Genomic DNA, 26,451 nt, shown 5'->3' on the forward strand with positions numbered 1-26,451 from the left:
CATAATGCTGACTCCAGTGCTAGAGGACTGACACTCTAACTTTCTATGATTTGAACCTGTCCTGTGAGTCCAGTTTTTGATTCCAATGCTTCACTTCAGGTTTACCGTATCCCTTGGACCATCTTATTGACGATGAAACACAGAAATTGCAGCTGAAATTAATACAAGAGGCACAATGCCGACATACGTACAAGAGGACTGACACTCTCACTTTCTATGATTTGAAACTCTCCTGTGAGTCCAGTTTTAGATTCCGATGCTTCACTTCAGGTTTACTGTATACCTTGGACCTTTTTATTGACGATGAAACACAGAAATTGCATACGAATTTAATACAAAAGGCACAATGCCGACATAAGTACAAGAGGAAAGACACTCTAACTTTCTATGATTTGAACCTCTCCTGTGACTCCAGTTTTAGATTCCGATGCTTCACTTCAGGTTTCCTTTATACATTGGACCTTCTTTTTGACGAAGAAACACAGAAATTGCATCTGAATTTAATACAAAAGGCTCAATGCCGACTTAAGTACAAGAGGACTGACACTCTCACTTTCTATGATTTGAACCTTCCCTGAGAGTCCAGTTTTAGATTCCGGTGCTTCACTTGAGAATTACTGTATACCTTGGACCTTCTTATTGACGATGAAACACAGAAATTGCATCCGAAATTAATACAAATGGCACAATGCCGACTTATGTACAGGAGGACTAACACTCTAACTTTCTATTATTTGAACCTCTCCTGTGAGTCCAATTTTAGATTCCGATGCTTCACCTCAGGTTTACTGAATCCCTTGAACCTTCTTATTAACGATGAAACACAGAAATTGCATCCGAATTAAATACAAAAGGCACATTGCCGACTTAGTACAAGAGGACTGACACTCTCACTTTCTATGATTTGAACCTCTCCTGTGAGTCCAGTTTTAGATTCTGATGATTCACTTCTGGTTTACTGTATCCCGTGGACCTTCTTATTGTCGATGAAACACAGAAATTGCATCCGAATTTAATGCAAAAGGCACAATGCCGACTTAAGTACCAGTGGACAGACACTCTCACTTTCTATGATTTGAACCTCACCTGTGGGTCCAGTTTTAGATTCCGATGTTTCACTTCAGGTTTACTGTTTACCTTGGACCTTCATATTGACGATGAAACACAGAAATTGCATCCGAATTTAATACAAAAGGCACAATGCCGACTTAAGTACAAGAGGACTGACACTCTCACTTTCTATGATTTGAACCTCTCCTGTGAGTCCAGTTTTAGATTCCGATGCTTCACTTCAGGTTTACTGTATACCTCGGAACTTCTTATTGACGATGAAACACAGAAATTCCATCGGAATTAAATTCAAAAAGCATAATGCTGACTCAAGTACTAGAGGACTGACACTCTCACTTTCTATGATTTGAACCCCTCATGTGAGTCCAGTTATAAATTCCGATGCTACACTTCAGGCTTACTGTATCCCTTGGACCTTCTTATTCACGATGAAACACAGAAATTGCATTCGAATTAAATACAAAAGGCACAATGCCGACTTAAGTCCAAGAGGACTGACACATTCACATTCCATGATTTGAACCTCTCCTGTGAGTACAGTTTTAAATTCCGATGCTTAACTTCAGGGTTACAGTATCCCTTGGACCTTTCTTATTGACGATGTAACACAGAAATTGCATCCGAATGTAATACAAAAGGCACAATGCCGACTTAAGTACAAGTGGACTGAAACTCTCACTTTCTATGATTTGAACCTCTCCTGTGAGTCCAGTTTTAGATTTCGATGCTTCACTTCAGGTTTACTGTATCCCTAGGACCTTCTTATTGACTATGAAACACAGAAATGGCATTTGAATTTAATACAAAAGGCACAATGCTGTCTTAAGTACAAGAGGACTGACACTCTCACTTTCTATGTTTTGAACGTCTCCTGTGAGTCCAGTTTTAGATTCCGATGCTTCACTTGAGGGTTACTGTATCCCTTGGACCTTCTTATTGACGATGAAACACAGAAATTGCATCCGAATTTAATACAAAAGGCACAATGCCGACTTAAGTACAGGATTACAACCACTCTAACTTTCTATGATTTGAACCTCTCCTGTGAGTCCAGTTTTAGATTCCGATGCTTCACTTCAGGTATACTGAATCCCTTGAACCTACTTACTAACGATGAAACACAGAAATTGCATCCGAATTAAATACAAAAGGCACAATGCCGACTTAGTACAAGTGGACTGACACTCTAACTTTCTATGATTTTAACCTCTCCTGTGAGTAAAGTTTTAGATTCCGATGATTCACTTCTGGTTTACTGTATCCCGTGGACCTTCTTATTGTCGATGAAACACAGAAATTGCATCGGAATTTAATGCAAAAGGCACAGTGCCGACTTAAGTACCAGTGGACTGACACTCTCACTTTCTATGATTTGAATCTCACCTGTGAGTCCAGCTTTAGATTCCGATGTTTCACTTCAGGTTTACTGTTTACCTCGGACCTTCATATTGACGATGAAACACAGAAATTGCATCCGAATTTAATACAAATCCCACAATGCCGACTTAAGTACAAGAGAACTGACACTCTCACTTTCTATGATTTGAACCGCGCCTGTGAGTCCAGTTTTAGATTCCGATGCTTCTCTTCAGGGTTACTGTATCCCTTGGACCTTCTTATTGACGACGAAACACAAAAATTGCATCCGAATGTAATACAAAAGGCACAATGCTTACTTAAGTACAAGAGGACTGACACTCTCACATTCTATGCTTTGAACCTCTCCTGTGAGTCCTGTTTTAGATTTCGATGCTTCTCTTCAGGTTTACTGTATCCCTTGAACCATCTTATTGACGATGAAACACAGGAATTACATCTGAATTTAATACAAAAGGCACAATGCCGACTTAAGTACAAGATAACTGACACTCTCACTTTCTATGCTTTGAACCTCTCCTGTGAGTCCAGTTTTAGATTCCGATGTTTCACTTCAGGTTTACTGTTTCCCTAGTGCCTTCTTATTGGCGATGAAAGAAAGAAAATGCCTCCGAATTTAATACAAAGGGCACAATACCGACTTAAGTGCAAGAGGAAACACACTCTAACTTTCTATGATTTGAACCTCTCCTGTGAGTCCAGTTTTAGATTCCGATCCTTCACTTCAGGTTGCCTTTATACATTGGACCTTCTTTTTGACGAAGACACACAGAAATTGCATCCGAATTTAATACAAAAGGCTCAATGCCGACTTAAGTACAAGAGGACTGACACTCTCACTTTCTATGATATAAACCTTACCTGTGAGTCCAGTTTAGATTCCGATGCTTCACTTCAGAAATACTGTATACCTTGGACCTTCTTATTGACGATGAAACACAGAAATTGCATCCGAATTTAATACAAAAGGCACAATGCCGACTTAAGTACAAGAGGACTGACAACCTAACTTTCTATGATTTGAACCTGTCCTGTGAGTCCAGTTTTAGATTCCGATGCTTCATTTCCGGTTTACTGTATACCTTTGACTTTCCTATTGACGATGAAACACAGAAATTGCATCCGAAATTAATACAAAAGGCACAATGCCGACTTCAGTACAAGAGGACTGACACTCTCACTATCTATGATTTGAACCTCTCCTGTGAGTCCAGTTTTAGATTCCGATGCTTCACTTCAGGTTTACTGTATCCCTTGGACCTTCTTATTGAAGATGAAACACAGAAATTGCATCCGAAATTAATACAAATGACACAATGCCGACTTAGGTACAGGAGGACTAACACTCTAACTTTCTATGATTTGAACCTCTCCTGTGAGTCCAATTATAGATTCCGATGCTTCACCTCAGGTTTACTGAATCCCTTGAACCTTCTTATTAACGATGAAACACAGAAATTGCATCCGAATTAAATACAAAAGGCACAATGCCGACTTAGTACAAGAGGACTGACACTCTCACTTTCTATGATTTGAACCTCTCCTGTGAGTCCAGTTTTAGATTCCGATGATTCACTTCTGGTTTACTGTATCCCGTGGACCTTCTTATTGTCGATGAAACACAGAAATTGCATCCGAATTTAATGCAAAAGGCACAATGCCGACTTAAGTACCAGTGGACTGACACTCTCACTTTCTATGAATTGAGCCTCACCTGTGAGTCCAGTTTTAGATTCCGATGTTTCACTTCAGGTTTACTGTTTACCTTGGACCTTCATATTGACGATGAAACACAGAAATTGCATCCGAATTTAATACAAAAGGCACAATGCCGACTTAAGTACAAGAGGACTGACACTCTTACTTTCTATGATTTGAACCTCTCCTGTGAGTCCAGTTTTAGATTCCGATGCTTCACTTCAGGTTTACTGTATACCTCGGAACTTCTTATTGACGATGAAACACAGTAAATCCATCGGAATTAAATTCAAAAAGCATAATGCTGACTCCAGTGCTAGAGGACTGACACTCTAACTTTCTATGATTTGAACCTGTCCTGTGAGTCCAGTTTTTGATTCCAATGCTTCACTTCAGGTTTACCGTATCCCTTGGACCATCTTATTGACGATGAAACACAGAAATTGCAGCTGAAATTAATACAAGAGGCACAATGCCGACATACGTACAAGAGGACTGACACTCTCACTTTCTATGATTTGAAACTCTCCTGTGAGTCCAGTTTTAGATTCCGATGCTTCACTTCAGGTTTACTGTATACCTTGGACCTTTTTATTGACGATGAAACACAGAAATTGCATCCGAATTTAATACAAAAGGCACAATGCCGACATAAGTACAAGAGGAAAGACACTCTAACTTTCTATGATTTGAACCTCTCCTGTGACTCCAGTTTTAGATTCCGATGCTTCACTTCAGGTTTCCTTTATACATTGGACCTTCTTTTTGACGAAGAAACACAGAAATTGCATCTGAATTTAATACAAAAGGCTCAATGCCGACTTAAGTACAAGAGGACTGACACTCTCACTTTCTATGATTTGAACCTTCCCTGAGAGTCCAGTTTTAGATTCCGGTGCTTCACTTGAGAATTACTGTATACCTTGGACCTTCTTATTGACGATGAAACACAGAAATTGCATCCGAAATTAATACAAAAGGCACAATGCCGACTTCAGTACAAGAGGACTGACACTCTCACTATCTAGGATTTGAACCTCTCCTGTGAGTCCAGTTTTAGATTCCGATGCTTCACTTCAGGTTTACTGTATCCCTTGGACCCTCTTATTGAAGATGAAACACAGAAATTGCATCCGAAATTAATACAAATGGCACAATGCTGACTTAAGTACAAGAGGACTGACACTCTCACTTTCTATGATTTGAACCCCTCATGTGAGTCCAGTTATAAATTCCGATGCTACACTTCAGGCTTACTGTATCCCTTGGACCTTCTTATTGACGATGAAACACAGAAATTGCATTCGAATTAAATACAAAAGGCACAATGCCGACTTAAGTCCAAGAGGACTGACACTTTCACATTCCATGATTTGAACCTCTCCTGTGAGTACAGTTTTAAATTCCGATGCTTAACTTCAGGGTTACAGTATCCCTTGGACCTTTCTTATTGACGATGTAACACAGAAATTGCATCCGAATGTAATACAAAAGGCACAATGCCGACTTAAGTACAAGTGGACTGACACTCTCACTTTCTATGATTTGAACCTCACCTGTGAGTCCAGTTTTAGATTTCGATGCTTCACTTCAGGTTTACTGTATCCCTAGGACCTTCTTATTGACGATGAAACACAGAAATGGCATTTGAATTTAATACAAAAGGCACAATGCCGTCTTCAGTACAAGAGGACTGACACTCTCACTTTCTATGTTTTGAACCTCTCCTGTGAGTCCAGTTTTAGATTCCGATGCTTCACTTCAGGGTTACTGTATCCCTTGGACCTTCTTATTGACGATGAAACACAGAAATTGCATCCGAATTTAATACAAAAGGCACAATGCCGACTTAAGTACAGGATTACTAACACTCTAACTTTCTATGATTTGATCCTCTCCTGTGAGTCCAGTTTTAGATTCCGATGCTTCACTTCAGGTTTACTGAATCCCTTGAACCTTCTTATTAATGATGAAACACAGAAATTGCATCCGAATTAAATACAAAAGGCACAATGCCGACTTAGTACAAGAGGACTGACACTCTAACTTTCTATGATTTGAACCTCTCCTGTGAGTCCAGTTTTAGATTCCGATGATTCACTTCTGGTTTACTGTATGCCGTGGACCTTCTTATTGTCGATGAAACACGGAAATTGCATCGGAATTTAATGCAAAAGGCAGAATGCCGACTTAAGTACCAGTGGACTGACACTCTCACTTTCTATGATTTGAATCTCACCTGTGAGTCCAGTTTTAGATTCCGATGTTTCACTTCAGGTTTACTGTTTACCTCGGACCTTCATATTGACGATGAAACACAGAAATTGCATCTGAATTTAATACAAAAGGCACAATGCCGACTTAAGTACAAGATAACTGACACTCTCTTTTTCTATGATTTGAACCCCTCCTGTGAGTCCAGTTATAGATTCCGACGCTACACTTCAGGCTTACTGTATCCCTTGGACCTTCTTATTGACGATCAAACACAGAAATTGCATCCGAATTTAATACAAAAGGCACAATGCCGACTTAAGTACAGGAGGACTAACACTATAATTTTCTATGATTTGAACCTATCCTGTGAGTCCAGTTTTAGATTCCGATGCTTCACTTCAGAATTACTGAATCCCTTGGACTTTCTTACTGACGATGAAACACAGAAATTGCATCCGAATTAAATACAAAAGGCACAATGCCGACTTAGTACATGAGGACTGACACTCTCACTTTCTATGATTTGAATCTCACCTGTGAGTCCAGTTTTAGATTCCGATGTTTCACTTCAGGTTTACTGTGTACCTTGGACCTTCTTATTGACGATGAAACACAGAAATTGCATCCGAATTTAATACAAAAGGCACAATGCCGACGTAAGTACAAGAGGACTGACACTCTCACTTTCTATGTTGTGAACCTCTCCTGTGAGTCCTGTTTTAGATTCCGATGCTTCACTTCAGGTTTACTGTATACCTCGGAACTTCTTAATGACGATGAAACACAGAAATTGCATCGGAATTAAATTCAAAAGGCACAATGCCGACTTAGGTACAAGAGGACTGACACTTCAACATTCTATGATTTGAACCTCTCCAGTGAGTCCAGTTTTAGACTCCGATGCTTCACTTCAGGTTTACTGTATCCCTTGGACCATCTTATTGACGATGAAACACATAAATTGTAGCCGAAACAATTACAAGAGGCACAATGCCGACTTAAGTACAAGAGGACTGACACTCTCACTTTCTATGATTTGAAACTTTCCTGTGAGTCCAGTTTTAGATTCCGATGCTTCAGTTCAGGTTTACTGTATACCTTGGTCCTTCTTATTGACGATGAAACACAGAAATTGCATCCGAAATTAATACAAAAAGCACAATGCCGACTTAAGTACAAGAGGACTGACACTCTAACTTTCTATGATTTGAACCTCTGCTGTAAGTCCAGTTTTAGATTTCGATGCTTCACTTCAGGTTAACTGTATACCTTGGACCTTCTTATTGACGATGAAACACAGAAATTACATCCGAATTTAATACAAAAGGCACAATTCCGACTTAAGTACAAGAGGACTGACACTCTAACTTTCTATGATATGTGCCTCTCCTGTGAGTCCAGTTTTAGATTCCGATGCTTCACTTCAGGTTTACTGTATCCCTTGGACCTTCTTATTGACGATGAAACACAGAAATTGCATCCGAATTTAATACAAAAGGCACAATGCCGACTTAAGAACAAGACTACTGACGCTCTCACTTTCTATGAATTGAACCTCTCCTGTGAGTCCAGTTTTAGATTCCGATGCTTCACTTCAGGTTTGCTTTATACCTTGGACCTTATTATTGACGATGAAACACAGAAATTGCATCCGAATTTAATACAAAAGGCACAATGCCGACATAAGTACAAGAGGACAGACACCCTAACTTTCTATGATTTGAACCTCTCCTGTGAGTCCAGTTTTAGACTTTGATGCTTCACTTCAGGTTTAATGTGTACCTTGGACCTTCTTATTGACGATGAGGCACAGATATTGCATCGCAATTAAGTTCAAAATGCACAATGCCGTCTTACGTACTAGAGGACTGACACTCTAACTTTCTATGGTTTGACCCTCTCCTGTAAGTCCAGTTTCAGATTCCGATGCTTCACTTCAGGTTTACTGTATCCCTTGGACCTTCTTATTGACGATGAAACACAGATATTGCATCCGAATTTAATACAAAAGGCACAATGCCGACATAAGTACAAGACGACTGACACTGTAACTTTCTATGATTTGAACCTCTCCTGTGAGTCCAGTTTTAGACTTTGATGCTTCACTTCAGGTTTACTGTGTACCTTGGACCTTCTTATTGACGATGAGGCACAGATATTGCATCGCAATTAAGTTCAAAAGGCACAATGCCGTCTTACGTACAAGAGGACTGACACTCTAACTTTCTATGGTTTGACCCTCTCCTGTAAGTCCAGTTTTAGATTCTGATGCTTCACTTCAGGTTTACTGTATCCCTTCGACCTTCTTATTGACGATGAAACACAGATATTGCATCCGAATTTAATACAAAAGGCACAATGCCGACATAAGTACAGGACGACTGACACTGTAACTTTCTATGATTTGAACCTCTCCTGTGAGTCCAGTTTTAGATTCCGATGCTTCACATCAGGTTTACTGTATCCCTTGGACCTTCTTATTGACGATGAAACACAGAAATTGCATCCGAATTTAATACAAAAGGCACAATGCCGACTTAAGAACAAGAGGACTGACACTCTCACTTTCTATGATTTGAACCTCTCCTGTGAGTCCAGTTTTAGATTCCGATGCTTCACTTCAGGTTAACTTTACCCCTTGGACCTTCTTACTGACGATGAAACACAGAAATTGCATCCGAATTTAATACGAAAGGCACAATGCCGACTTAAGTACAAGAGAACTGACACTCTTACTTTCTATGATTTGAACCTCTCCTGTGAGTCCAGTTTTAGATTTCGATGCTTCACTACAGGTTTACTGTATCCCTTGGACCTTCTTATTGACGATGAAACACAAAAATTTCATCCGAAGTTAAAACAAAAGGCACAATGAGGACTTAAGTACAAGAGGACTGACACTCTCACTTTCTATGTTTTGAACCTCTCCTGTGAGTCCAGTTTTAGATTCCGATGCTTCACTTTAGGTTTACTGTGTACCTTGGACCTTCTTATTGCCGATGAAATACAGAAATTGATTCCGAATTTATTACAAAAGGCACAATGCCGACTTAAGTACAAGAGGACTAACGCTCTAGCTTTTTATGATTTGAACCACTCCTGTGAGTCCAGTTTTAGATTCCGATGCTTCACTTCAGGTTTACTGTATACCTCGGAACATCTTATTGACGATGAAACACAGAAATTGCATTCGAATTTAATACAAACCGCTCAAAGCCGACTTAAGTACAAGGGAAGTGACACTCTCACTTTCTATGATTTGAACCTCTCCTGTGAGTCCAGTTTTAGATTCCGATGCTTCACTTCAGGTTTACTGTATCCCTTGAACCTTCTTATTAACGATGAAACACACAAATTGCATCCGAATTAAATGAAAAAGGCACAATGACGACTTAGTACAAGAGGACTGACACTCCCACTTTCTATGATTTGAACCTCTCCTGTGAGTCCAGTTTTAGATTCCGATGATTCACTTCTGGTTTACTGCATCCCATGGACCTTCTTATTGTCGATGAAACACAGAAATTGCATCCGAATTTAATGCAAAAGGCACAATGCCGACTTAAGTACCAGTGGACTGACACTCTCACTTTCTATGATTTGAACCTCTCCTGTGAGTCCAGTTTTAGATTCCGATGCTTCACTTCAGGTTTACTGTATCCCTCGGAACTTCTTATTGACGATGAAACACAGAAATTCCATCGGAATTAAATTCAAAAAGCATAATGCCGACTCAAGTACTAGAGGACTGACACTCTAACTTTCTATGATTTGAACCTCTCCTGTGAGTCCAGTTTTAGATTCCGATGCTTCACTTCAGGTTTACCGTATCCCTTGGACCATCTTATTGACGATGAAACACAGTAATTGCAGCCGAAATTAATACAAGAGGCACAATGCCGACTTAAGTACAAGAGGACTGACACTCTCACTTTCTATGATTTGAAACTCTCCTGTGAGTCCAGTTTTAGATTCCGATGCTTCACTTCAGGTTTACTGTATACCTTGGACCTTCTTATTGACGATGAAACACAGAAATTGCATCCGAAATTAATACAAAAAACACAATGCCGACTGAAGTACAAGAGGACTGACACTCTAACTTTCTATGATTTGAACCTCTGCAGTGAGTCCAGTTTTAGATTTCGATGCTTCACTTCAGGTTTACTGTATCCCTTGGACCTTCTTATTGACAATGAAACACAGAAATTGCATCCGAATTTAATACAAAAGGCACAATGCCTACTTAAGAACAAGAGGACTGACACTCTCACTTTCTATGATGAGAAACCTCTCCTGTGAGTCCAGTTTTAGATTCCGATGCTTCACTTCAGGTTTCCATTATACCTTGGACCTTGTTATTGACGATGAAACACAGAAATTGCATCCGAATTTAATACAAAAGGCACAATGCCGACTTAAGTACAAGAGGACAGACACTCTCACTTTCTATGATTTGAACCTCCCCTGCGAGTCCAGTTTTAGATTCAGAAGCTTCACTTCAGGTTTACTGTATACCTTGGACATTCTTATTGACGATGAAACACAGAAATTGCATCGGAAATAAATTCAAAAGGCACAATGCCGACTTATGTACAAGAGGACTGACACTCTAACTTTCTATGATTTGAACCTCTCCAGTGAACCCAGTTTTACACTTCGATGCTTCACTTCAGGTTTACTGTGTACCTTGGACCTTCTTATTGACGATGAGGCACAGATATTGCATCGCAATTAAGTTCAAAAGGCACAATGCCGTCTTAAGTACAAGAGGACTGACACTCTAACTTTCTATGGTTTGTCCCTCTCCTGTGAGTCCAGTTTTAGATTCCGATGCTTCACTTCAGGTTTACTGTATCCCTTGGACCTTCTTATTGACGATGAAACACAGATATTGCATCCGAATTTAATACAAAAGGCACAATGCCGACATAAGTACAAGAGGACTGACACTGTAACTTTCTATGATTTGAACCTCTCCTGTGAATCCAGTTTTAGATTCCGATGCTTCACTTCAGGTTTACTGTATCCCTTAGTCCTTTTTATTGACGATGAAACACAGAAATTGCATCCGAATTTAATACAAAAGGCACTATGCCGACTTAAGAACAAGAGGACTGACACTCTCACATTCTATGATTTGAACCTCCCTGTGAGTCCAGTTTTAGATTCCGATGCTTCATTTCAGGTTTCCTTTATACATTGGACCTTCTTTTTGACGAAGAAACACAGAAATTGCATCCGAATTTAATACAAAAGCCTCAATGCCGACTTAAGTACAAGAGCACTGACACTCTCACTTTCTATGATTTGAACCTTCCCTGTGAGTCCAGTTTTAGATTCCGATGCTTCACTTCAGAATTACTGTATACCTTGGACCTTCTTACTGACGATGAAACACAGAAATTGCATCCGAATTTAATACAAAAGGCACAATGCCGATTTAAGTACAAGAGAACTGACACTCTAACTTTCTATGATTTGAACCTGTCCTGTGAGTCCAGTTTTAGATTCCGATGCTTCATTTCCGGTTTACTGTATACCTTTGACCTTCCTATTGACGATGAAACACAGAAATTGATCCGAAATTATTACTAAAAGCCACAATGCCGACTTTAGTACAAGAGGACTGACACTCTCACTATCTATGAATTGAACCTCTCCTGTGAGTCCAGTTTTAGATTCCGATGCTTCACTTCAGGTTTACTGTATCCCTTGGACCTTCTTATTGAAGATGAAACACAGAAATTGCATCCGAAATTAATACAAATGGCACAATGCTGACTTAAGTACTAGAGGACTGACACTCTCACTTTCTATGATTTGAACCCCTCCTGTGAGTGCAGTTATAGATTCCGATGCTACACTTCAGGCTTACTGTATCCCTTGGACCTTCTTATTGACGATGAAACACAGAAATTGCATTCGAATTTAATACAAAAGGCACAATGCCGACGTAAGTACAAGAGGACTGACACTTCCACATTCCATGATTAGAACCTCTCCTGTGAGTACAGTTTTAAATTCCGAAGCTTCACTTCAGGGTTACAGTATCCCTTGGACCTTTCTTATTGACGATGAAACACAGAAATTGCATCCGAATGTAATACAAAAGGCACAATGCCGACTTAAGTACAAGTGGACTGACACTCTCACTTACTATGATTTGAACCACTCCTGTGAGTCCAGTTTTAGATTCCGATGCTTCACTTCAGGTTTACTGTTTACCTTGGACCCTCATATTGACGATGAAACACAGAAATTGCATCCGAATTTAATACAAAAGGCACAATGCCGACTTATGTACAAGAGGACTGACACTCTCACTTTCTATGATTTGTACCTCTCCTGTGAGTCCAGTTTTAGATTCCGGTGCTTCACTTCAGGTTCACTGTATACCTCGGAACTTCTTATTAACGATGAAACACAGAAGTTCCATCGGAATTAAATTCAAAAAGCATAATGCCGACTCAGGTACTAGAGGACTGACACTCTAACTATCTGTGATTTGAACCTCTCCTGTGAGTCCAGTTTCAGATTCCGATGCTTCACTTTAGGGTTACTGTATTCCCTGGACCTTCTTATTGTCGATGAAACACAGAAATTGCATCCGAATTTAATACAAAAGGCACAATGCCGACACAAGTACCAGTGGACTGACACTCTCACTTTCTATGATTTGAACCCCTCCTATAAGTCCAGTTTTAGATTCCGATGTTTCACTTCAGGTTTACTGTGTACCTTGGACCTTCTTATTGTCGATGAAACACAGAAATTGCATCCGAATTTAATACAAAAGGTACAATCCCGACTTAAGTACAAGAGGACTGACACTCTCACTTTCTATGTTTTGAACCTCTCCTGTGAGTCCAGTTTTAGATTCCGATGCTTCACTTCAGGTTTACTGTATACCTCGGAACTTCCTAATGACGATGAAACACAGAAATTGCATCGGAATTGAATTGAAAAGGCACAATGCCGACTTAGGTACAAGAGGACTGACACTTTAACTTTTTATGATTTGAACCTCTCCTGTGAGTCCAGTTTTAGATTTCGATATTTCACTTCACGTAAACTGTATACCTTGGACCTTCTTATTGCCGATGAAACACAGAAATTGCATCCGAATTTAATACAAAAGGCACAATTCCGACTTAAGTACAAGAGGACTGACACTCTAACTTTCTATGATTTGGACCTCTCCTGTGAGTCCAGTGTTAGATTCCGATGCTTCACTTCAGGTTTACTGTATCCCTTGGACCTTCAAATTGACGATGAAAAACATAAATTGCATCCGAATTTAATACAAAAAGCACAATGCCGACTTAAGTACAGGAGGACTCACACTCTAACTTTCTATGATTTGAACCTCTCCTGTGAGTCCAGTTGTAGATTCCGATGCTTCACTTCAGGTTTACAGTATACCTTGGACATTCTTATTGACGATGAAACACAGAAATTGCATCGGAATTAAATTCAAAAGGCACAATGCCGACTTATGTACAAGAGGACTGACACTCTAACTTTCTATAATTTGAACCTCTCTTGTGAGTCCAGTTTTAGATTCCGATGCTTCACTTCAGGTTTACTGTATACCTCGGAACTTCTTATTGACGATGAAACACAGAAATTGCATCGGAATTAAAGTCAAAAGGCACAATGCCGACTTAAGTACAAGAGGACTGACACTCTCACTTTCTATGCTTTGAACCTCTCTTGTGAGTCCTGTTTTAGATTTCGATGCTTCTCATCAGGTTTACTGTATTCCTTGGACCTTCTTATTGACGATGAAGCACAGAAATTGCATCTGAATTTAATACAAAAGGCACAATGCTGACTTAAGTACAATATAACTGACATTCTCACTTTCTATGTTTTGAACCTCTCCTGTGAGTCCAGTCTTAGATTCCGATGCTTCACTTCAGGTTTACTGTATCCCTAGTACCTTCTTATTGACGATGAAACAAAGAAAATGCATCCGAATTTAATACAAAAGGCACAATGCCGACTTACGTAAAAGAATAAAGACACTCTAACTTTCTATGATTTGAACCTCTCCTGTGAGTCCAGTTTCAGATTCCGATGCTTCACTTCAGGTTTACTGTATCTCTTGGACCTTCTTATTGACGATGAAACACAGAATTGCATCGGAATTAAATTCAAAAGGCACAATGCCGACTTAGGTACAAGATGACTGACACTTTAACTTTCTATGATTTGAACCTCTCCTGTGAGTCCAGTTTTAGATTCCGATCCTTCACTTCAGGTTTACTGTATCCCTTGGACCATCTTATTGACGATGATACACAGAAATAGCAGCCGAAATTAATACAAGAGGCACAATGCCGAGTTAAGTACAAGAGGACTGACACTCTCACTTTCTATGATTTGAACCTCACCTGTGAGTCCACTTTTAGATTCCGATGCTTCACTTCAGGTTTACTGTATCCCTTGGACCATCTTATTGACGATGAAACACAGAAATTGCATCCGAAATTAATACAAAAAGCACAATGCCTACTTAAGTACAAGAGGACTGACACTCTAACTTTCTATGATTTGAACCTCTGCTGTGAGTCCAGTTTTAGATTTCGATGCTTCAGTTCAGGTTAACTGTATACCTTGGACCTTGTTATTGACGATGAAACACAGAAATTGCATCCGAATTTAATACGAAAGGCACAATTCCTACTTAAGTACAAGAGGACTGACACTCTAAACTTTCTATGATTTGAACCTCTCCTGTGAGTCCAGTGTTAGATTCCGATGCTTCACTTCCGGTTTACTGTATCCCTTGCACCTTCAAATTGACGATGAAAAACAGAAATAGCATCCGAATTTAATACAAAAAGCACAATGCCGACTTAAGTACAAGAGGACTGACACTCTAACTTTCTATGATTTGAACCTCTCCTGTGAGTCCAGTTGTAGATTCCGATGCTTCACTTCAGGTTTACTGAATACCTTGGACAATCTTATTGACGATGAAACACAGAAATTGCATCGGAATGAAATTCAAAAGGCACAATGCTGACTTATGCACAAGAGGACTGACACTCTAACTTTCTGTGATTTGAATCCCTCCTGTGAGTCCAGTTTTAGAATCCGATGCTTCACTTCAGGTTTCCATTATACCTTGGACCTTCTTATTGACGAAGAAACACAGAAATTGTGTCCGAATTTAATACAAAAGGCACAATGCCGACTTCAGTACAAGAGGACTGACACTCTCACTTTCTATGCTTTGAACCTCTCCTGTGAGTCCTGTTTTAGATTTCGATGCTTCTCATCAGGTTTACTGTATCCCTTGGACCATCTTATTGACGATGAAACACAGAAATTGCATCCGAAATTAATACAAAAAGCACAATGCCGACTTAAGTACAAGAGGACTGACACTCTAACTTTCTATGATTTGAACCTCTGCTGTGAGTCCAGTTTTAGATTTCGATGCTTCAGTTCAGGTTAACTGTATACCTTGGACCTTGTTATTGACGATGAAACACAGAAATTGCATCCGAATTTAATACGAAAGGCACAATTCCTACTTAAGTACAAGAGGACTGACACTCTCACTTTCTATGATTTGAACCTCTCCTGTGAGTCCAGTTTTAGGTTCCGATGTTTCACTTTAGGTTTACTGTGTACCTTTGACCTTCCTATTGACGATGAAACACAGAAATTGCATCCGAAATTAATACAAAAGGCTTAATGAAGACATAAGTACAAGACGACTAACACTCTAATTTCTATGATTTGAAACCCTCCTGTGAGTCCAGTTTTAGAATCCGATGCTTAAATTCAGGTTTCCATTATACCTTGGACCTTCTTATTGACGAAGAAACATAGAAATTGCATCCGAATTTAATACAAAAGGCACAATGCCGACTTAAGTACAGGAGGACTAACACTTTAACTTTCTGTGATTCGAACCTCTCCTGTGAGTCCAGTTTTAAATTCCGATGCTTCACTTCAGGTTTACTGAATCCCTTGGACCTTCTTATTGACGATGAAACACAGAAATTGCATCCGAATTTAATACAAAAGGCACAATGCCGACTTAGAACAAGAGGACTCACACTCTCAGTTTCTATGATTTGAACCTCTCCTGTGAGTCCAGTTTTAGATTCCGATAATTCACTTCTGGTTTACTGTATCCCGTGGACCTTCTTATTGTCGTTGAAACACAGAAATTGCATCCAAATTTAATACAAATGGCACAATGCCGACTTAAGAACAAGAGGACTGACACTCTCACTTTCTATGATTTAAACCTCTCCTGTGAGTCCAGTTTTAGATTCCGATGCTTCACCTCAGATTTACCGTATCCCTTGGACCATCTTATTGACGATGAATCACAGAAATTGCAGCCGAATTTAATACAAGAGGCACAATGCCGACTTAAGGACAAGAGGACTGACACTCTCACTTTCTATGATTTGAACCTCTCGTGTGAGTCCAGTTTTAGATTCCGATGCTTCACTTCAGGTTTACTGTATACCTCGGAACTTCTTATTGACGATGAAACACAGAAATTGCATCGGAATGAAATTCAAAAGGCATAATGCCGACTCATGTTCTAGAGGACTGACACTCTAACTTTCTATGATTTGAACCTCTCCTGTGAGTCCAGTTTCAGATTCCGATGCTTCACTTCAAGTTTACTGAATCCCTTGGACCTTTTTATTGACGATGAAACACAGAAATTGCATCCGAATTTAATACAAATGGCACAATGCCGACTTAAGAACAAGAGGACTGACACTCTCACTTTCTATGATTTGTACCTCTCCTGTGAGTCCAGTTTTAGATTCCGATGCTTCACTTCAGGTTTACTGTATCCCTTGGACGTTCTTATTGACGATGAAACACAGAAATTGCATCTGAATTTAATACAAAAGGCACAATGCCGACTTAAGAACAAGAGGACTGACACTCTCACATTCTATGTTTTAAACCTCTCCTGTGAGTCCAGTTTTAGATTCCGATGCTTCACTTCAGGTTTACTGTATACCTCGGAACTTCTTAATGATGATGAAACACAGAAATTGCATCTGAATGTAATACAATAGGCACAATGCCGACCTAAGTACATGAGGACTGACACTCTCACTTTCTATGATTTGAACCTCTCCTGTGAGTCCAGTTTTAGATTAAGATGCTTCACTTCAGGGATACAGTATCCCTTGGACCCTCTTATTGACGATGAAACACAGAAATTGCATCCGAATTTAATACAAAAGGCACAATGCCGACTTAAGTACAAGAGGACTGACACTCTCACATTCCATGATTTGAACCTCTCCTGTGAGTCCAGTTTTAGATTCCGATGCTTCACTTCAGGGTTACAGTTTCCCTTGGACCTTCTTATTGACGATGAAACACAGAAATCGCATCCGAATTTAATACAAAAGGCACAATGCCGACTTAAGTACAAGTGGACTGACACTCTCACTTTCTATGATTTGAACCTCTCCTGTGAGTCCAGTTTTAGATTTCGATGCTTCACTTCAGGTTTACTGTATCCCTAGGACTTTCTTATTGACGATGAAACACAGAAATTGTATCCGAATTTAATACAAAGGCACAATGCCGACTTAAGTACAGGTGGTCTAACACTCGAACTTTCTATGATTTGAACCTCTCCTGTAAGTCCAGTTTTAGATTCCGATGCTTCACTTCAGGTTTACTGAATCCTTTGGACCTTCTTATTGACGATGAAACACAGAAATTGCATCCGAATGTAATACAAAAGGCACAATGCCGACTTAGTACAAGAGGACTGATCCTCTCACTTTCTATGATTTGAACCTCTCCTGTGAGTCCAGTTTTAGACTCCAATGCCTCACTTCCGGTTACTGTATCCCTTGGACCTTCTTATTGACGATGAAACACAGAAATTGCATCCGAATTTAATATAAAAGGCACAATGCCGAATTAAGTACAAGAGGACAGACACTCTCACTTCCTATGATTTGAACCTCTCCTCTGAGTCCAGTTTCAGATTCCGATGCTTCACTTCAGGTTTTCTGTATCCCTTGGACCTTCTTATTGACGATGAAACACAGAAATTGCATCCGAATTTAATACAAAAGGCGCAATGCTGATTTAAGTACAAGAGGACTGACACTCTCACTTTCTATGATTTGAACCACTCCTGTGAGTCCAGTTTTAGATTCCGATGCTTCACTTCAGGTTTACTGTATCCCTTGGACCTTCTTATTGACGATGAAACACAGATGTTGCATCCGAATTTAATACAAAAGCCTCAATGCCGACTTAAGTACAAGAGGACGGACATTTTCACCTTCTATGATTTGAACCTCCCCTGTGAGTCCAGTTTTAGATTCCGATGCTTCAGTTCAGGTTTACTGTATACCTCGGACCTTCTTATTGATGATGAAAAACAGAAATTGGATCCGAATTTAATACAAAACGCACAATGCCGACTTAAGTACAAGAGGAATGACACTCTAACTTTCTATGATTTGAATCTCTCCTGTGAGTCCAGTTTCAGATTCCGATGCTTCGCTTCAGGTTTAATGTATCCCTTGGACCATCTTATTGGCGATGAAACACAGAAATTGCTTCCGAATTTAATGCAAAAGGCACAATGCCGACTTAAGTACAAGAGGACTGACACTCTCACTTTCTATGATTTGAACCTCTCCTGTGAGTCCAGTTTTAGATTCCGATGCTTCACTTCAGGTTTACTGTATCCCTTGGAAATTCTTATTGACGATGAAACACAGAAATTGCATCCGAATTTAATACAAAATGCACAATGCCGACTTAAGTACAAGAGGACTGACACTCTAACTTTCTATGATTTGAACCTCTCCTATGAGTCCAGTTTTAGGTTCTGATGCTTCACTTCAGGTTTCTGTATCCCTTGGACCTTCCTATTGACGATGAAACACAGAAATTGCATCCGAATTTAATACAAAAGGCACATGCCGACTTAAGTACAAGAGGACTGACACTCTCACTTTCTATGATTTGAACCCCTCCCGTGAGTCCAGTTTTAGATTCCGATGCTTCACTTCAGGTTTACTGTATCCCTTGGACCTTCTTATTGACGATGAAACACAGAAATTGCATCCGAATTTAATACAAAACGCACAATGCCGACTTAAGTACATGAGGACTGACACTCTCACTTTCTATGAATTGAACCTCTCCTGTGAGTAAAGTTTTAGATTAAGATGCTTCACTTCAGGGATACAGTATCCCTTGGACCTTCTTATTGACGATGAAACATAGAAATTGCATCCGAAATTAATACAAATGGCAGAATGCTGACTTAAGTAGAAGAGGACGGACACTCTCACCTTCTATGATTTGAACCCCTCCTGTGAGTCCAGTTACAGATTCCGATGCTACACTTCAGTCTTACAGTATCCCTTGGACCTTCTTATTGACGATGAAACACAGAAATTGCATCCGAATTTAATACAAAATGCACAATGCCGACTTAAGTACAAGAGGACTGACACTCTCACATTCCATGATTTGAACCTCTCCTGTGAGTCCAGTTTTAGGTTCCGATGTTTCACTTTAGGTTTACTGTGTACCTTTGACCTTCCTATTGACGATGAAACACAGAAATTGCATCCGAAATTAATACAAAAGGCTTAATGAAGACATAAGTACAAGACGACTAACACTCTAATTTCTATGATTTGAAACCCTCCTGTGAGTCCAGTTTTAGATTCCAATGCTTCATTTCAGGTTTACTGTATCCCTTGGACCATCTTATACACGATGAAACACAGAAATTGCATCCGAATTTAATACAAAAGTCACAATGCCGACTTCAGTACAGGAGGACTGACACTCTAACTTTCTATGATTTGAACCTCTCCTGTGAGTCCAGTTTTAGAATCCGATGCTTCACTTCAGGTTTCCATTATACCTTGGACCTTCTTATTGACGAAGAAACACAGAAATTGTGTCCGAATTTAATACAAAAGGTACAATGCCGACTTAAGTATTAGAGGACTGACACTCTCACATTCCATGATATGAACCTCTCCTGTGAGTTCAGTTTTAGATTCCCATGCTTCACTTCAGGTTTACTGTATCCCTTGGACCTTCTTATTGACGATGAAACACAGAAATTGCTTCCGAATTTAATACAAAAGGCACAATGCCGAGTTATGTACAAGTGGACTGACACTCTAACTTTCTATGATTTGAACCTCTCCTGTGAGTCCAGTTTTATATTTCGATGCTTCACTTCAGGTTTACTGTATCCCCCGGACCTTCTTATTGACGATGAAACAGAGAAATGGCATCTGAATTTAATACAAAAGGCACAATGCCGACTTAAGTACAAGAGGACTGACACTCTCACTTCCTATGCTTTGAACCTCTCCTGTGAGACCAGTTTTAGATTCCGATGCTTCACTTCAGTGTTACTGTATCCCTTGGACCTTCTTATTGTCGATGAAACACAGAAATTGCATCCGAATTTAATACAAAAGGCACAATGCCGACTTAAGTACAGGAGGACTAACACTTTAACTTTCTGTGATTCGAACCTCTCCTGTGAGTCCAGTTTTAAATTCCGATGCTTCACTTCAGGTTTACTGAATCCCTTGGACCTTCTTATTGACGATGACACACAGAAATTGCATCCGAATTTAATACAAAAGGCACAATGCCGACTTAGAACAAGAGGACTCACACTCTCAGTTTCTATGATTTGAACCTCTCCTGTGAGTCCAGTTTTAGATTCCGATAATTCACTTCTGGTTTACTGTACCCCGTGGACCTTCTTATTGTCGTTGAAACACAGAAATTGCATCCAAATTTAATACAAATGGCACAATGCCGACTTAAGAACAAGAGGACTGACACTCTCACTTTCTATGATTTAAACCTCTCCTTTGAGTCCAGTTTTAGAATCCGATGCTTCACCTCAGATTTACCGTATCCCTTGGACCATCTTATTGACGATGAATCACAGAAATTGCAGCCGAATTTAATACAAGAGGCACAATGCCGACTTAAGGACAAGAGGACTGACACTCTCACTTTCTATGATTTGAACCTCTCGTGTGAGTCCAGTTTTAGATTCCGATGCTTCACTTCAGGTTTACTGTATACCTCGGAACTTCTTATTGACGATGAAACACAGAAATTGCATCGGAATGAAATTCAAAAGGCATAATGCCGACTCATGTTCTAGAGGACTGACACTCTAACTTTCTATGATTTGGACCTCTCCTGTGAGTCCAGTTTCAGATTCCGATGCTTCACTTCAAGTTTACTGAATCCCTTGGACCTTTTTATTGACGATGAAACACAGAAATTGCATCCGAATTTAATACAAATGGCACAATGCCGACTTAAGAACAAGAGGACTGACACTCTCACTTTCTATGATTTGAACCTCTCCTGTGAGTCCAGTTTTAGATTCCGATGCTTCACTTCAGGTTTACTGTATCCCTTGGACGTTCTTATTGACGATGAAACACAGAAATTGCATCTGAATTTAATACAAAAGGCACAATGCCGACTTAAGAACAAGAGGACTGACACTCTCACATTCTATGTTTTAAACCTCTCCTGTGAGTCCAGTTTTAGATTCCGATGCTTCACTTCAGGTTTACTGTATACCTCGGAACTTCTTAATGACGATGAAACACAGAAATTGCATCTGAATGTAATACAATAGGCACAATGCCGACCTAAGTACATGAGGACTGACACTCTCACTTTCTATGATTTGAACCTCTCCTGTGAGTCCAGTTTTAGATTAAGATGCTTCACTTCAGGGATACAGTATCCCTTGGACCTTCTTATTGACGATGAAACACAGAAATTGCATCCGAATTTAATACAAAAGGCACAATGCCGACTTAAGTACAAGAGGACTGACACTCTCACATTCCATGATTTGAACCTCTCCTGTGAGTCCAGTTTTAGATTCCGATGCTTCACTTCAGGGTTACAGTTTCCCTTGGACCTTCTTATTGACGATGAAACACAGAAATCGCATCCGAATTTAATACAAAAGGCACAATGCCGACTTAAGTACAAGTGGACTGACACTCTCACTTTCTATGATTTGAACCTCTCCTGTGAGTCCAGTTTTAGATTTCGATGCTTCACTTCAGGTTTACTGTATCCCTAGGACTTTCTTATTGACGATGAAACACAGAAATTGCATCCGAAATTAATACAAAGGCACAATGCCGACTTAAGTACAGGTGGTCTAACACTCGAACTTTCTACGATTTGAACCTCTCCTGTAAGTCCAGTTTTAGATTCCGATGCTTCACTTCAGGTTTACTGAATCCTTTGGACCTTCTTATTGACGATGAAACACAGAAATTGCATCCGAATGTAATACAAAAGGCACAATGCCGACTTAGTACAAGAGGACTGATCCTCTCACTTTCTATGATTTGAACCTCTCCTGTGAGTCCAGTTTTAGACTCCAATGCCTCACTTCCGGTTACTGTATCCCTTGGACCTTCTTATTGACGATGAAACACAGAAATTGCATCCGAATTTAATACAAAAGGCACAATGCCGAATTAAGTACAAGAGGACAGACACTCTCACTTCCTATGATTTGAACCTCTCCTGTGAGTCCAGTTTCAGATTCCGATGCTTCACTTCAGGTTTTCTGTATCCCTTGGACCTTCTTATTGACGATGAAACACAGAAATTGCATCCGAATTTAATACAAAAGGCGCAATGCTGATTTAAGTACAAGAGGACTGACACTCTCACTTTCTATGATTTGAACCTCTCCTGTGAGTCCAGTTTTAGATTCCGATGCTTCACTTCAGGTTAACTGTATCCCTTGGACCTTCTTATTGACGATGAAACACAGATGTTGCATCCGAATTTAATACAAAAGTCTCAATGCCGACTTAAGTACAAGAGGACTGACATTTTCACCTTCTATGATTTGAACCTCCCCTGTGAGTCCAGTTTTAGATTCCGATGCTTCAGTTCAGGTTTACTGTATACCTCGGACCTTCTTATTGATGATGAAAAACAGAAATTGGATCCGAATTTAATACAAAAGGCACAATGCCGACTTAAGTACAAGAGGAATGACACTCTAACTTTCTATGATTTGAATCTCTCCTGTGAGTCCAGTTTCAGATTCCGATGCTTCGCTTCAGGTTTAATGTATCCCTTGGACCATCTTATTGGCGATGAAACACAGAAATTGCTTCCGAATTTAATGCAAAAGGCACAATGCCGACTTAAGTACAAGAGGACTGACACTCTCACTTTCTATGATTTGAACCTCTCCTGTGAGTCCAGTTTTAGATTCCGATGCTTCACTTCAGGTTTACTGTATCCCTTGGAAATTCTTATTGACGATGAAACACAGAAATTGCATCCGAATTTAATACAAAATGCACAATGCCGACTTAAGTACAAGAGGACTGACACTCTAACTTTCTATGATTTGAACCTCTCCTATGAGTCCAGTTTTAGGTTCTGATGCTTCACTTCAGGTTTCTGTATCCCTTGGACCTTCCTATTGACGATGAAACACAGAAATTGCATCCGAATTTAATACAAAAGGCACATGCCGACTTAAGTACAAGAGGACTGACACTCTCACTTTCTATGATTTGAACCCCTCCCGTGAGTCCAGTTTTAGATTCCGATGCTTCACTTCAGGTTTACTGTATCCCTTGGACCTTCTTATTGACGATGAAACACAGAAATTGCATCCTAATTTAATACAAAACGCACAATGCCGACTTAAGTACATGAGGACTGACACTCTCACTTTCTATGAATTGAACCTCTCCTGTGAGTCCAGTTTTAGATTAAGATGCTTCACTTCAGGGATACAGTATCCCTTGGACCTTCTTATTGACGATGAAACATAGAAATTGCATCCGAAATTAATACAAATGGCACAATGCTGACTTAAGTAGAAGAGGACGGACACTCTCACCTTCTATGATTTGAACCCCTCCTGTGAGTCCAGTTACAGATTCCGATGCTACACTTCAGTCTTACAGTATCCCTTGGACCTTCTTATTGACGATGAAACACAGAAATTGCATCCGAATTTAATACAAAATGCACAATGCCGACTTAAGTACAAGAGGACTGACACTCTCACATTCCATGATTTGAACCTCTCCTGTGAGTCCAGTTTTAGATTCCGATGCTTCACCTCAGGGTTACAGTTTCCCTTGGACCTTCTTATTGACGATGAAACACAGAAGTTGCATCCGAATTTAATGCAAAAGGCACAATGCCGACTTCAGTACAAGAGGACTGACACTCTCACTTTCTGTGTTTTGAACCTCTCCTGTGAGTCCAGTTTTAGATTCCGATGCTTCACTTCAGGTTTAGTGTATCCCTTGGAAATTGTTATTGACGATGAAACACAGAAATTGCATCCGAATTTAATACAAAATGCACAATGCCGACTTAAGTACAAGAGGACTGACACTCTAACTTTCTATGATTTGAATCTCTCCTGTGAGTAAAGTTTCAGATTCCGATGCTTCGCTTCAGGTTTAATGTATCCCTTGGACCATCTTATTGGCGATGAAACACAGAAATTGCTTCCGAATTTAATGCAAAAGGCACAATGCCGACTTCAGTACAAGAGGACTGACACTCTCACTTTCTGTGATTTGAACCTCTCCTGTGAGTCCAGTTTTAGATTCCGATGCTTCACTTCAGGTTTAGTGTATCCCTTGGAAATTGTTATTGACGATGAAACACAGAAATTGCATCCGAATTTAATACAAAATGCACAATGCCTACTTAAGTACAAGAGGACTGACACTCTAACTTTCTATGATTTGAACCTCTCCTATGAGCCCAGTGTTAGATTCCGATGCTTCACTTCAGGTTTACTGTATCCCTTGGACCTTCCTATTGACGATGAAACATAGAAATTGCATCCGAAATTAATACAAATGGCACAATGCTGACTTAAGTAGAAGAGGACCGACACTCTCACCTTCTATGATTTGAACCCCTCCTGTGAGTCAAGTTATAGATTCCGAAGCTACACTTCAGCCATTCTGTATCCCTTGGACCTTCCTATTGAGGATGAAACACTGCAATTGCATCCGAATTTAATAAAAAATGCACAATGCCGACTTATGTACAAGAGGACTGACACTCTGACATTCCATGATTTGAACCTCTCCTGTGAGTCCAGTTTTAGATTCCGATGCTTCACTTCAGGGTTACAGTATCCCTTGGACCTTCTTACTGACGATGATACACAGAAATTGCATCCGAATTTAATACAAAAGGCTCAATAGCGAATTAAGTACAAGAGGACAGACACTCTCATTTTCTATGATTTGAACCTCTCCTGTGAGTCCAGTTGTAGACTCCAATGCTTCACTTCAGGTTTACTGTTTCCCTTGGACCTTCTTATGGACGATGAAACACAGAAATTGCATCCGAATTTAGTACAAAAGCCTCAATGCCGACTTAAGTACAAGAGGACTGACATTTTCACTATCTATGATTTGAACCTCTCCTGTGAGTCCAGTTTTAGACTCCAATGCTTCACTTCAGGTTTACTGTATCCCTTGGACCTTCTTATTGACGATGAAACACAGAAATTGCATCCGAATTTAATACAAAAGGCACAATGCCGACTTACGTACAAGAGGACTGACCCTCTCACTTTCTATGATTTGAACCTCCCCTGTGAGTTCAGTTTTTGATTCCGATGTTTCACTTCAGGTTTACTGTATCCCGTGGACCTTCTTATAGACGATGAAACACAGAAATTGCATCGGAATTAAATTCGAAAGGCACAATGCCGACTTAAGTACAAGAGGACTGACACTCTAACTTTCTATGATTTGAACCTTTCCTGTGAGTCCAGTTTTAGATTCTGATGCTTCACTTCAGGTTTCTGTACCCCTTGGACCTTCCTATTGACGAAGAAACACGGAAATTGCATCCGAATTTAATACAAAAGGCACGAGCCGACTTAAGTACAAGAGGACTGACACTCTCACTTTCTATGATTAGAACCTCTCCCGTGAGCCCAGTTTTAGATTCCGATGCTTCACTTCAGGTTTACTGCATCCTTTGGACCTTCTTATTGACGATGAA

This window comes from Schistocerca americana, chromosome 2, assembly GCF_021461395.2.
Source record: "Schistocerca americana isolate TAMUIC-IGC-003095 chromosome 2, iqSchAmer2.1, whole genome shotgun sequence".
In the NCBI taxonomy this organism is placed as follows: Eukaryota; Metazoa; Arthropoda; class Insecta; order Orthoptera; family Acrididae; genus Schistocerca; species Schistocerca americana.